Genomic DNA, 12,809 nt, shown 5'->3' on the forward strand with positions numbered 1-12,809 from the left:
CCACGCCTCCTGGAGCACCGGGGCCAGGAGCACTGCTGCCTGGCACATCAGGGCTGAGGCCTCACCCCCTGGCTGCCCAGCGCTGAGGCTGGGGGCCAGGGCGGGGGTGACCTTGGTTCCTGCAGGCGTGGGGGGGGGGGCAGATGGGAAGGGGCAGGACTGGGCACAAGGGGAGGCACCAGAGGCTAACTTTTCTAACTCTCTAATATATATCATTTTTCTGCTTACTTATTAAATCTCTATATACCTCCCACCACAGGTCTGATTTTGCTCTTACTTACCGTGATGTAAAATCAGTGTAAATCTATTGACATCCGTGGAGTGACTCCTGATTTATACAGGTGTGAGTGAGTGGAGAAGAAAGCGGATTCCCCATTTCCCTGCACCTTGTGAAATCATTTACAGCGATTCAAAGCTGAATGCAAAGTGGGTATGGAACATACCAAATTGGAACGGTCGTATTTTACCCCAATCTGCATAGATGTCAATGACTACACAAGGTGCAGAGCCGTGAATAATCATTCCTATATCAATATATGCAAAGCCTCCTATGTTACCTGTCTCACCACTCATCCCTAGCATGTGCCTTATGATATGTGCCAGAAGCAGGGTGGGTGGGATAGAGTGATACTCTGATACTGCTGCCTCAGGCACTGTCTGCAGGCAGCATCATTTAGAGAAATCTTAAAGCTGCTGTAAGTTACACCAGGGGTTGTTTTCGTGCAAGGTCAGGAGAATGGAAAGGTAGCACCATGTTGCCCACTCCTCAGCTGCACCAGGCACAGGCTCCTCCCTCCTCATTCTCCTGGACATCAATGTGGTATCTGAGCCCTCTTTTCTGTGGGCCTCCCCCAGGGTCAGTTCTTGGCCTTGTGGTTCTTTTCTGTGTAAATTCCCCCTCTCTCCTTTTATCTCTACTGCTAAAAGGACAGTGACAAGTGGCTCAGGACTAAAACGGAGGTTTTTGTTGACTTTTTTGTAACAAAACCAAAGATTAATAGCAATGGCACCACATTGAGATCCCACTTCTCATTCTAACCTTCGAGACTCTTTACAACCCCTCTCCTTACTGGTCTGCTCTTATTTCTTGCCTCATCATCCCTGCTGCCTCGCTCCCTTTTGCCAGCAGTGCCAGCCCTGCTAACCCAATCATCTGTTTCTCCAACAATCACCTCTTTTAGTATGCCTCTTTTAATGCTAACTCTTACGTGATTCATCAGGCCACTGTGTGGTTCTTAAGATCTCTCTTTAAGACCCACGTCTGTTGTGGTGCTTTTAAGAACTCAGCCAGTGATGGTTTTCAGGGCATAGGCAGTTTAGTTAGCACTTTATTTATAGATAATTCATCATTATTAATAATATAATAAATATTTACAACTATTGAAATACAAATATATGTAACAATTGTACTAATTTGACTGAATCTCTCTTTTCTCAACCTTAATATGCACTATTCTGTGAGCTATTTAGGGCAGGGACTTTATCTTGTATATCTTGGTGCAATGCCTAGCACAATGGGGCCCCAATTCTGATTGGGGCCTCTCTGCACTACTACCATATCAAAACATAATTAATAACTATGTGTATGGATCATGACAAAAGCAGAACATCTTCCTCAAAATAACTACCTTGTAGTTTTAATAACTGGCTAGGAGCTTCAGTGCCGTATCACAATTATACATTAACAGCTACATTCTCATTCTCTACACCAAGACTTGCAATTACTTGGTTTTGTCCTATAAAAGTCAATATCAGAGTTTAAATCATGCAGACAACCTATGGGTCAGTCATGACACTATTATGCATTCAACGGACACCTATTTTCAAAGTAATCAGCCAGTTAGTGAGTTTAAAAAAAGGGCATCCAGAACTTAAAATCACCTACCAAGACAACAACACAAGATCTGAATTGTTTCTGAGAAAAAGTTCAAGCCAATATATCTCCTAATGTGGAACAAGGAATTTTTGCTAATCTGCAACTGATGTTCATGAGAGTACTTTTATACCAAAGTATTCAAAAGAAGCATAAAAGAGACAGGAGGAGGAGACAGATTAGAGGCAGAACTTTAAAGAAAAAAGTTAAGGACAAGTAGACGCAGAGCTTTTAAAAGTGGAGGATGAGAATTTGGAAAGCAATAATAAGCATACAATCTCAGGACATGTCCATTCATGGAGTGTTGGCATATATTCTGTTGCCACTGAAGTTAATGGTAAAACTTTCAGTGATTTCAAAAGAAGCAGGCTCCAACCTTTTGTGTTTAAAACTGGGGTCCTTGCAAACATTTGTTTTATCCCTGTGGGCAAAGTACAGCCCGGGGGCCACATCTGGTCCTTCAGACGTTTTAATCTGGCCCTCAAGGTCCTGCCAGGGAGTGGGGTCAAGGGCTTGCTCTGCGCGGCTCCCAAAAGCAGTGGCACATCCCCCTTCTGGCTCCTACATGTAGGGGCAGCCAGGGGGCTCTGTATGCTGCCCCACCCCAAGCGCTGCCCCCGTAGCTCCCATTGGCCAGCAAAAGGGGCCAATGGGAAGTGCAGGGGTGGCGCCTACAGACAGGGCAGTGCGCAGAGCTGCCTGGCCACACCTCCATGTAGGAGCCAGAGGGGGGACATGCTGCTGCTTCTGGGAGATGCTTGAGGTAAATGCTGCCCAGAGGCTGCACCCTTGACCCCCTCCTTTTCCCCAGCCCTGATCCCCCTCCTGCCCTCTGAACCCCTCAGTCCCACCCTCCTGCACCCCAGAGCCTGTACCCGGAGCCCTCATTCCCCCCACCCGCACCTGCAGCCCCCTGAAGTTCTATTATTATGATTTAAAACCATCAAATATTTTGAATTATAAAGTGTTTTGAAGGTGTACAAAGTAGTGTAATTGGTGCTTGCATTTTACTTTACTGCAGGGAGTTAGGAGATAAAGCTATTTACAAGTGAAGGTGGTGTGTATTCATACTCCTATGTTAGCAATGTGTATATTTCCATATTACATGGTGCTTACAGGTTCAAGCCCTATTCTGCATTGGCAAGTGTGTCTAGATTAGGGTTTTGTGCCCATGTGTTTACATTGGTGTAGTTATAGCAGTTTACACTAGGGCTGTCGATTAATCGCGATTAAAAAAGTTAACTCACGATTAACTTTAAAAAATTAATTGCGATTAAAAAAATTAATCACAATTAGTCACCGTTTTAATTGCACTGTTAAACAATAGAAAACCAATTGAAATTTATTAAATATTTTGGCTGTTTTTCTACATTTTAAAATATATTGATTTCAATTACAACACAGTATACAAAGTGGACAGTGCTCACTTTATATTATTATTTTTATTACAAATATTTGCACTGTAAAAATGGCAAACAAAAGAAATAGTATTTTTCAATTCACCTCATACAAGTGCTGTAGTGCAATCTCTTTATCATAGATTTTTTTCTTACATATCTGCACTCAAAAACAAAACAATGTAAAACTTTAGAGCCTACAAGTCCACTCAGTCCTACTTCTTGTTCAGCCAATCGCTAAGACAAACCAGTTTGTTTACATTTCCGGGAGATAATGCTGCCCGCTTATTTACAATGTCACCTGAAAGTGAGAACTGGCATTTGCATGGCACTTTTGTAGCCAGCATTGCAAGGTATTTATGTACCAGATATGCTAAACATTTGTATGTCCCTTCACGCTTTGGCCACCATTCCAGAGGACATGCTTCCATGCTGATGATGCTTGTTAAAAAAAATAATGCATAAATAAAATTGTGACTTAACTCCTTGGGGGAGAATTGTATGTCTCCTACTTTATTTTACCCACATTCTGCCATATATTTCATTATAACAGTCTCAGATGATGACCCAACACATGCTGTTCATTCTAAGAACACTTTCACTGCAGATTTCACAAAAAAACAAAGAAGGTACCAATGTGAGATTTCTAAAGATAGCTACATCACTCAACTCAAGGTTTAAGAATCTGAAGTGCCTTCCAAAATCTGAGGGGGATGAGGTGTGGAGCATGCTTTCAGAAGTCTTAAAAGAGCAACAATCTGATGCGGAAACTACAGAATCCGAAACACCAAAAAAGAAAATCAACCTTCTGCTGGTGGCTTCTGACTCAGATAATGAAAATGAACTCGCTTCAGTCTGCACTGCTTTGGATGGTTATCGAGCAGAACCCGTTATCAGCATGGATGCACGTCCCCTGGAATGGTGGTTGAAGCATGAAGGGACATATGAATCTTTAGTGCATCTGCCACATAAATATCTTGCGACAATGGCTACAACAGTGCCATGCGAACGCCTGTTCTCACTTTCAGGTACTATTGTAAACAAGAAACAGGCAGCATTATCTCCTGCAAATGTAAACAAACTTGATTGGCTGAACAAGAAGTAGGACTGAATGGACTTGTAGGCTCTAAAGTGTTATGTTGTTTTATTTTTGAATGCAGTTATTTTTGTACATAATTCTACATTTGTAAGTTCAACTTTCACGATAAAGAGATTGCACTACAGTACTTGTATTAGGTGAATTGAAGAATACTATTTCTTTTGTTTTTTTACAGAGCAAATACTGGTAATCAAAAATAATAATATAAAGCGAGCACTGTGTATTCTGTGTTGCATTTTGTATTCTGTGTTGCAGTTGAAATCAATATGTTTAAAAATATTTCAATAAATGGTATTCTATTATTGTTTAACAGTGTGATTAATCGTGATTAATTTTTTTTATTGCGATTACTTTTTTTAATCACTTGACAGCCTTAGTTTACACTTCTCATTCAGTCAAGCCTCTTACCCCCACTGTGATAGTTTGGGGAACATGTCTGTGCCCAGTAATGCATTTCATTTGGTTTTATTATGTAATTTGTAATTGCAGCCATAATTGCATCATTATGGATTACACCATCCATTTTATAACAGTGATTTAATATGGAGTGAGGAGACTATATCCGGAAAGCTGTTATAGAGCAATCACAGGTGAACAACATTGAACCACTCTCTTTTGCTTGAACAATGGAGTTTCTGTTGGCAGAGCCTTGGCCTTTGAATGGACTCTTCACTGTAGCCTGTTAGGGTAGAAGGGAGTTGGAGACAGCTGCATTTGCCCCTGCTTCTCCCAGGTTTAAATACATGGCTGGGACACTGACAGTTTCTCTGCTTGACCACCTATCCAAAGATGGCAAGGGACCGTTTCAAAAGGTAGCTGCTTTCTAAGCCAGGGAATCCCTTTCATAGCCAAGAACAGTAGACACAACTGGAGGGAGTGGAAGCAGGAGAGATTTTTGCCTCCCCTAAAGGACTTGGATCAAACTCAGCACTCACAAAAGGGTGTAAGGTCAGACTAAGGAGGTTACGTTCAGGAGTTTGTTGTTTTCCATAGATCTGTAACAATCCTGTGCTTTTTAGGAGCAACGTGTGTTTGTTTAAGAAGTTCCTTTGATAAGACAGTGTTACTTGCTGTACTGTTATGTTGTGCCTGAAGGTGTTAACTAGAAAACAGCACTCCCCATAGCTAGGTGATCTCTGGGAGGAAGGTGTCTGAACAAACTGGGGGCTTGGATGGGCTGAGGTACTGGTTCTGGGGTCTAGGTGGCCAGACTGTGTGATCCTACTGCTCAAGAGTGGTGTCAGACAGAGGGTCTGCACCCGAGTTGTGCACCTGAGAGACCCTGAGCGAGGCTCAGTGATCAGTCACAACCCAGACCTCGGGGGCTTAGCAGAATGTGGAATTCAGAAGTTGGAGCCCATCACAACAGTCTGGTGTCCCTTGAGAGAGCAGCACTGGAATGATGGTTGTGACACCCTATCTTTTTGAGTTTCCATAGACTGACCATCACTTTTTTTTTTCTTTTTGTTGGTAATTCAGTCTTTGATTAAAATACATCTAGTGATGAGCAAAAAACTTTAAAGGTGAGATGCTTGGTTTACATAAGAATTCAAATTGTTGCATCCTTATCCAAATCTCTGTTGAGAAAGTGTATGGGAATTCTGACAAAGATGGGTCGGAAATGGTGCAGGAAGAGTGATTTGTGTGGTAGTTCCTGTTCTAATCCCATCTTGATTCAGGAAGTGTAGTGGTTCATTACACGAACATTTCTGGAAATTCAGAAAAGTTTTGTGCCTGGTCCAATTTGAATTTGAAAGAAAGTTTAGGTGGTTTATTTTTTAACCATCGGTCCCTTAATATAGACTCGTAGATTCGAAGGCCAGAAGAGACCATTGTGATCATCTAGTCTGATCTCCTGTATAACTCAGACCATATAACTTTCCCAAAATAATTCCTTTTAGAAAAACATACAATTTTGATTTAAAAATTGCCACCACAACCCTTGGTCAATTGTTCCAGTGGTTAACTACTTTCACTGTTAAAAATATATATCTTATGTCCAGTCTGAATTTATATATTCGTTTATGTTTATTCCCATTTATGCCACCCATTGGATTATGTTATACCTTTCTCTGCTAGACTGAAAAGCCCATTATCAGATATTTGTTCCTCATATAGGTAGTCAACTAGTCAAGTCACCTTGTAACCTCATTTTTGTTAAGATAAATACATTGAGCTCCTTTAGTCTATTACTATAAGGCATGTTTCTTAATCCAATTCTTGTGGCTCTTCTTTGAATCCTCTTCGATTTATCAACATCCTTTCTAATTTTTGGACACCAGAACTGGATGCAATATTCCAGCAGCAGTCATACCAGTGCCAAATACAGAGATAAAATAACCTACTCGAGATTCTCGTTTATGCATCACAGGATTGTGTTAGCCCCTTTTGGCCTCAGCATTGGACTGGTAGCTCTTGTTCAGTGATAATCTATTCCCACATGTTTTTCAGAGTCACTGCTTCACAGGATAGAGTCCCCATCCTGTAAGTATGGCGTACATTCTTTGTTCCTAGATGTATTCATTTAAATATAGCCATACTGAAACTCATATAATTTGCTTTTGTCCATCGTACCAAGTGATTCAGATCGCTCTGTATCATTGATTTATCCTTTACATTATTTATCACTCCCCCAATACTTATGTTCTCTGCAAACTTTATCAGTGATGTTTTCTTCCATGTTATTGATAAAGATGATAAATAGCATAAGACCGAAGAACCAATCCCTGCCCGTTGCTGCTGGAAATACACCTGCAGTTACCCGTACAAAATTATATTTCATTCACACACTCTAGGGGCACCCACCCTTACCCCATTCCTCGGGCTCAGGCATGACCTTACGCTCTGTGAGTTTGCAGGGTCTTTTACCAGTGAAAGAGCCTTACACAGTAATATCCGACCTAACCTCTATTTATTAACAATTAGCAAAACAGAATGCACATGCTAAACATACAATGCTCACTGCAGTAAGGCAGATGAACTTTTCTTGATGGCCAGTCAGGATCAGGTCATCTAGGGGACTCCAGCTTAAGAATCATAGAATATCAGGGTTGGAAGGGACCTCAGGAGGTCACCTAGTCCAACCCCCTGCTCAAAGCAGGAACAATCCCCAACTAAATCACCCCAGCCAGGGCTTTATCAAGCCTGACCTTAAAAACTTCTAAGGAAGGAGATTCCACCACCTCCCTAGGTAACGCATTCCAGTGCTTCACCACCCTCCTAGTGAAAATTTTTTTCCTAATATCCAACCTAAACCTCCCCCACTGCAACTTGAGACCATTACTTCTTGTTCTGTCATCTGCTACCACTGAGAACAGACTAGATCCATCCTCTTTGGAACCCCCTTTCAGGTAGTTGAAAGCAACTATCAAATCCCCCCTCATTCTTCTCTTCTGCAGACTAAACAATCCCAGTTCCCTCAGTCTCTTCTCATAAGTCATGTGTTCCAGTCCCCTAATCATTTTTGTTGCGCTCTGCTGGACGTTTTCCAATTTTTCCACATCCTCCTTGTAGCGTGGGGCCCAAAACTGGACACAGTACTCCAGATGAGGCCTCACCAATGTCGAATAGAGGGGAATGATCACGTCCCTCGATCTGCTGGCAATGCCCCTACTTATACATCCCAAAATGCCATTGGCCTTCTTGGCAACAAGGGCACACTGACTCATATCCAGTTTCTCGTCCACTGTAACCCCTAGGTCCTTTTCTGCAGAACTGCTGCCGAGCCATTCGGTCCCTAGTCTGTAGCGGTGCATGGGATTCTTCCATCCTAAGTGCAGGACTCTGCACTTGTCCTTGTTGAACCTCATCAGATTTCTTTTGGCCCAATCCTCTAATTTGTCTAGGGCCCTCTGTATCCTATCTCTACCCTCCAGCGTATCTACCTCTCCTCCCAGTTTAGTGTCATCTGCAAACTTGCTGAGGGTGCAATCCACGCCATCCTCCAGATCATTAACGAAGATATTGAACAAAACCGGCCTGAGGACTGACCTTTGGGACACTCCACTTGATACCGGCTGCCAACTAGATATGGAGTCATTGATCACTACCCGTTGAGCCCGACAATTTAGCCAGCTTTCTATCCACCTTATAGTCCATTCATCCAGCCCATACTTCTTTAACTTGCTGGCAAGAATACTGTGTCAAAAGCTTTGCTAAGGTCAAGGAACAACACGTCCACTGCTTTCCCCTCATCCACAAAGCCAGTTATCTCGTCATAGAAGGCAATTAGATTAGTCAGGCATGACTTGCCCTTGGTGAATCCATGCTGACTGTTCCTGATCACTTTCCTCTCCTCTAAGTGCTTCAGAATAGATTCCTTGAGGACCTGTTCCATGATTTTTCCAGGGACTGAGGTGAGGCTGACTGGCCTGTAGTTCCCAGGATCCTCCTTCTTCCCTTTTTTAAAGATGGGCATTACATTAGCCTTTTTCCAGTCATCCAGGACCTCCCCCAATCGCCATGAGTTTTCAAAGATAATGGCCAATGGCTTTGCAACCACAACTGCCAACTCCTTTAGCACTCTCGGATGCAGCGCATCCAGCCCCATGGACTTGTGCTCGTCCAGCTTTTCTAAATAGTCCCGAACCACTTCTTTCTCCACAGAGGGCAAGTCACCTCCACCCTATGCTGTGCTGCCCAGTGCAATAGTCTGGGAGCTGACCTTGTTCGTGAAGACAGAGGTAAAAAAAGCATTGAGTACATTAGCTATTTCCACATCCTCTGTCACTAGGTTGCCTCCCTCATTCAGTAAGGGGCCCATACTTTCCTTGACTTTCTTCTTGTTGCTGACATACCTGAAGAAACCCTTCTTGTTACTCTTAACATCTCTTGCTAGCTGCAACTCCAAGTGTGATTTGGCCATCCTGGTTTCACTCCTGCATGACCGAGCAATATTTTTATACTCATCCCTGGTCATTTGTCCAATCTTCCTCTTCTTGTAAGCTTCTTTTTTGTGTTTAAGATCAGCAAGGATTTCACTGTTAAGCCAAGCTGGTCGCCTGCCATATTTACTATTCTTTCTACACATCAGGATGTTTTGACCCTGTAACCTCAATAAGGATTCTTTAAAATACAGCCAGCTCTCCTGGACTCTCTTCCGCCTCATGTTATTCTCCCAGGGGATCCTGCCCATTAGTTCCCTGAGGGTGTCAAAGTCTGCTTTTCTGAAGTCCAGGGTCCGTATTCTGCTGCTCTCCTTTCTTCCTTGTGTCAGGATCCTGAACTCGACCATCTCATGGTCACTGCCTCCCAGGTTCCCATCCACTTTTGCTTCCCCTACGAATTCTTCCTGATTTGTGATCAGCAGGTCAAGAAGAGCTCTGCCTCTAGTTGGTTCCTCCAGCACTTGCACCAGGAAATTGTCCCCTACATTTTCCAAAAACTTCCTGGATTACCTGTGCACCTCTGTATTGCTCTCCCAGCAGATATCAGGGGATTGAAGTCTCCCATAAGAATTAGGGCCTGCGATCTAGTAACTTCCATTAGTTGCCGGAAGAAAGCCTCGTCCACCTCATCCCCCTGGTCTGGTGGTCTATAGCAGACTCCCACCACAACATCACCCTTGTTGCTCACACTTCTAAACTTAATCCAGAGACTCTCAGGTTTTTCTGTAGTTTCATACCGGAGCTCTGAGCAGTCATACTGCTCTCTTACATACAGGGCAACTCCCCCACCTTTTCTGCCCTGCCTGTCCTTCCTGAACAGTTTATATCCATCCATGACAGTACTCCAGTCATGTGAGTTATCCCACCAACTCTCTGTTATTCCAATCACATCATAATTCCTTGACTGTGCCAAGACTTCCAGTTCTCCCTGCTTGTTTCCCAGGCTTCGTGCATTTGTGTATAGGCACTTGAGATAACTTGCTGATCGTCTCGCTTTCTCAGTATGAGGCAGGAGCTATCCCCTCTTGCGCTCTCCTGCTCATGCTTCCTCCTGGTATCCCACTTCCCCACTTACCTCAGGGCTTTGGTCTCCTTCCCCCAGTGAACCTAGTTTAAAGCCCTCCTCATTAGGTTAGCCAGCCTGCTTGCGAAGATGCTCTTCCCTCTCTTCATTAGGTGGAGACTGACTCTGCCTAGCACTCCTCCTTCTTGGAACACCATCCCGTGGTCAAAGAATCCAAAGCCTTCTCTCCAACACCACCTGCATAGCCGTTCGTTGACTTCCACAATTCGATGGTCTCTACCCAGGCCTTTTCCTTCCACGGGGAGGATGAACGAGAACACCACTTGCACCTCAAACTCCTTTATCCTTCTTCCCAGAGCCACGTAGTCTGCAGTGATCCCCTCAAGGTCATTCTTGGCAGTATCATTGGTGCCCATGTGGAGAAGCAGGAAGGGGTAGCGATCTGAGGGCTTGATGAGTCTCGGCAGTCTCTCCGTCACATCGTGTATCCTAGCTCCTGGCAAGCAGGAGACTTCTCGGTTTTCCCGGTCGGGGCGGCAGATAGATGACTCAGTCCCCCTGAGGAGAGAGTCCCCGACCAACACCACCCGCCTCCTTCTCTTGGGAGCGGTGGTCGTGGAACCCCCATCCCTAGGACAGTACATTTCATGCCTTCCAATCGGTGGAGTCTCCTTCTGTTCCCTTCCCTCAGATGTATCATCTAGTCCACTCTCCGCATTAGTACCTGTAGAGAGACCATGAAAATGGTTGCTTACCTGTATCTGCATTGCTGGTACATGGACGCTCCCCTTTCTTCTTCTGGAGGTCACATGCTGCCAAATTTCTTCACTGTCCTCCTGTCCCCGCAGTGCAGCCTGCTCTGAATCTTCAGAACATTGTGTCCGTTGAAGCATATCCTGACGTCTGTCCAGGAAATCTTCAGTTTCTCTTATGCAATGCAGGGTCGATACTTGTTTCTCCAGACCTTGAAGCTTCTCGTCCAATATGGAGACCAGCTTGCACTTTGTACAGACAAAGTTGCTTCTGTCCTGTGGAAGAAAGACAAACATGGCACATCCAGTACAGGTCACAACAGCTGAACACTCCCCATCCATATTACCATCCTACTATGAACTTCCTCAGGAGTTGTAGTGACTACTCAGAGAAGCCGGCAAGATGTAAGCCTCAGTGGGCTCTCCCCAGGCAAACTCCCTCTGTTAGCCTCTCTGCTGTTCGCTGCTCAGCTGGTTCGCAGCTGACTGGCTTTTTATAACAGTCAGGCCCACTCAAGGCTCACCTGGAACAAAGCACTCCCAATTCACACTTTTCAAACAACCAGTCAAGCACACGGTCAAACTGTCCCCACAACAGACACTCAGATACTTACCAACACAGCCTCCCTAATGCAGCCCTCCTCTCAGGCAGATCCCAGGCACTTCTTCACAGTGTGGTTTGTAGGATGTTGAGATCTGGCAGCTCTGATCTTGAGGCTGTGTCCTGGAGTTGGTTCCCAAGCACTTCCTTTTGGACCCTAGTTTATATAGTGAAACTTAAGTCTTCCTTAGCTGTACCTTAACAAATCATTTTACTAAAATATTACTAAACAATTTTCTAACCAATCCTAACAGACTGTAAAACAATCCTTTAACCAATTATACCCCATCACCTTAATTGATTTACATCAGCAAAATTAATTATGTAACAGACAGAAAGAATCAAGAACCAGACAGAGACCATACAGATAAACAATAGAGAAGTGGGGACCACAAAGACAAAACAATAAAGAAATGAGGATTTCACAACACAACTATTGATAAGTGATTTCTTGCCAGACAGAATGCTATCAAACTAAGTTTTCTTTAATCATCTTAAGATCTGTTTCTTTATCTGATGATGATGGATGCTATTAGGACAGGATCATCTTCTTAACAGCCTGATATTACATTGTTTTAATGTAATTTAAATGGAATGTGAGGTTGTGACTTTCTGCTTCTTGGCTAATGGCTGCTGCTCTCCTAATATGGTTGCAGACAAAGGCCTTAGGCCTTGTATGGTTGATTCCTTGTTTACAATTGTATTATGGGACCTATCAGGTAGGCAGTTTTTAAGCCATTTCATGTGTGCCATGTTAATTATGTATCTGTGGTGTCAATTTAAATGCCATACTGAAGTCTAACTGTATTTTAGCTACGCTATTGCTTTTATCAACCAAACTTGTAATCTCATTAAAAAAAATAAATTAGTTTGACAGGTTCTATTTGCCATAAACCCATGTTGATTGGCATTCTATATTACTCTCCTTTAGTTCTTTATTAATCAAGTCCCATATCAGCCATTCCATTACCTTGTCCAGGCTCAATATAAGACTGACTATCATTACCTGGTTCATTCTTTTTACACTGTTGGCACAAATTAACTTTCTTCCAGTCTCCTGGAACTTCCTTAGTGTTCCAAGACTTACTGACATTCAACATTAATGGTCCAGTGAACTCCTCAGCCATCTCTTTTAAAACTCTTGGATGCAAGTTAACTGGACCTGCTGATTTTAAAA

The sequence above is a fragment of the Lepidochelys olivacea genome, assembly GCF_965140295.1.
Source record: "Lepidochelys olivacea isolate rLepOli2 genome assembly, chromosome: 1".
In the NCBI taxonomy this organism is placed as follows: Eukaryota; Metazoa; Chordata; order Testudines; family Cheloniidae; genus Lepidochelys; species Lepidochelys olivacea.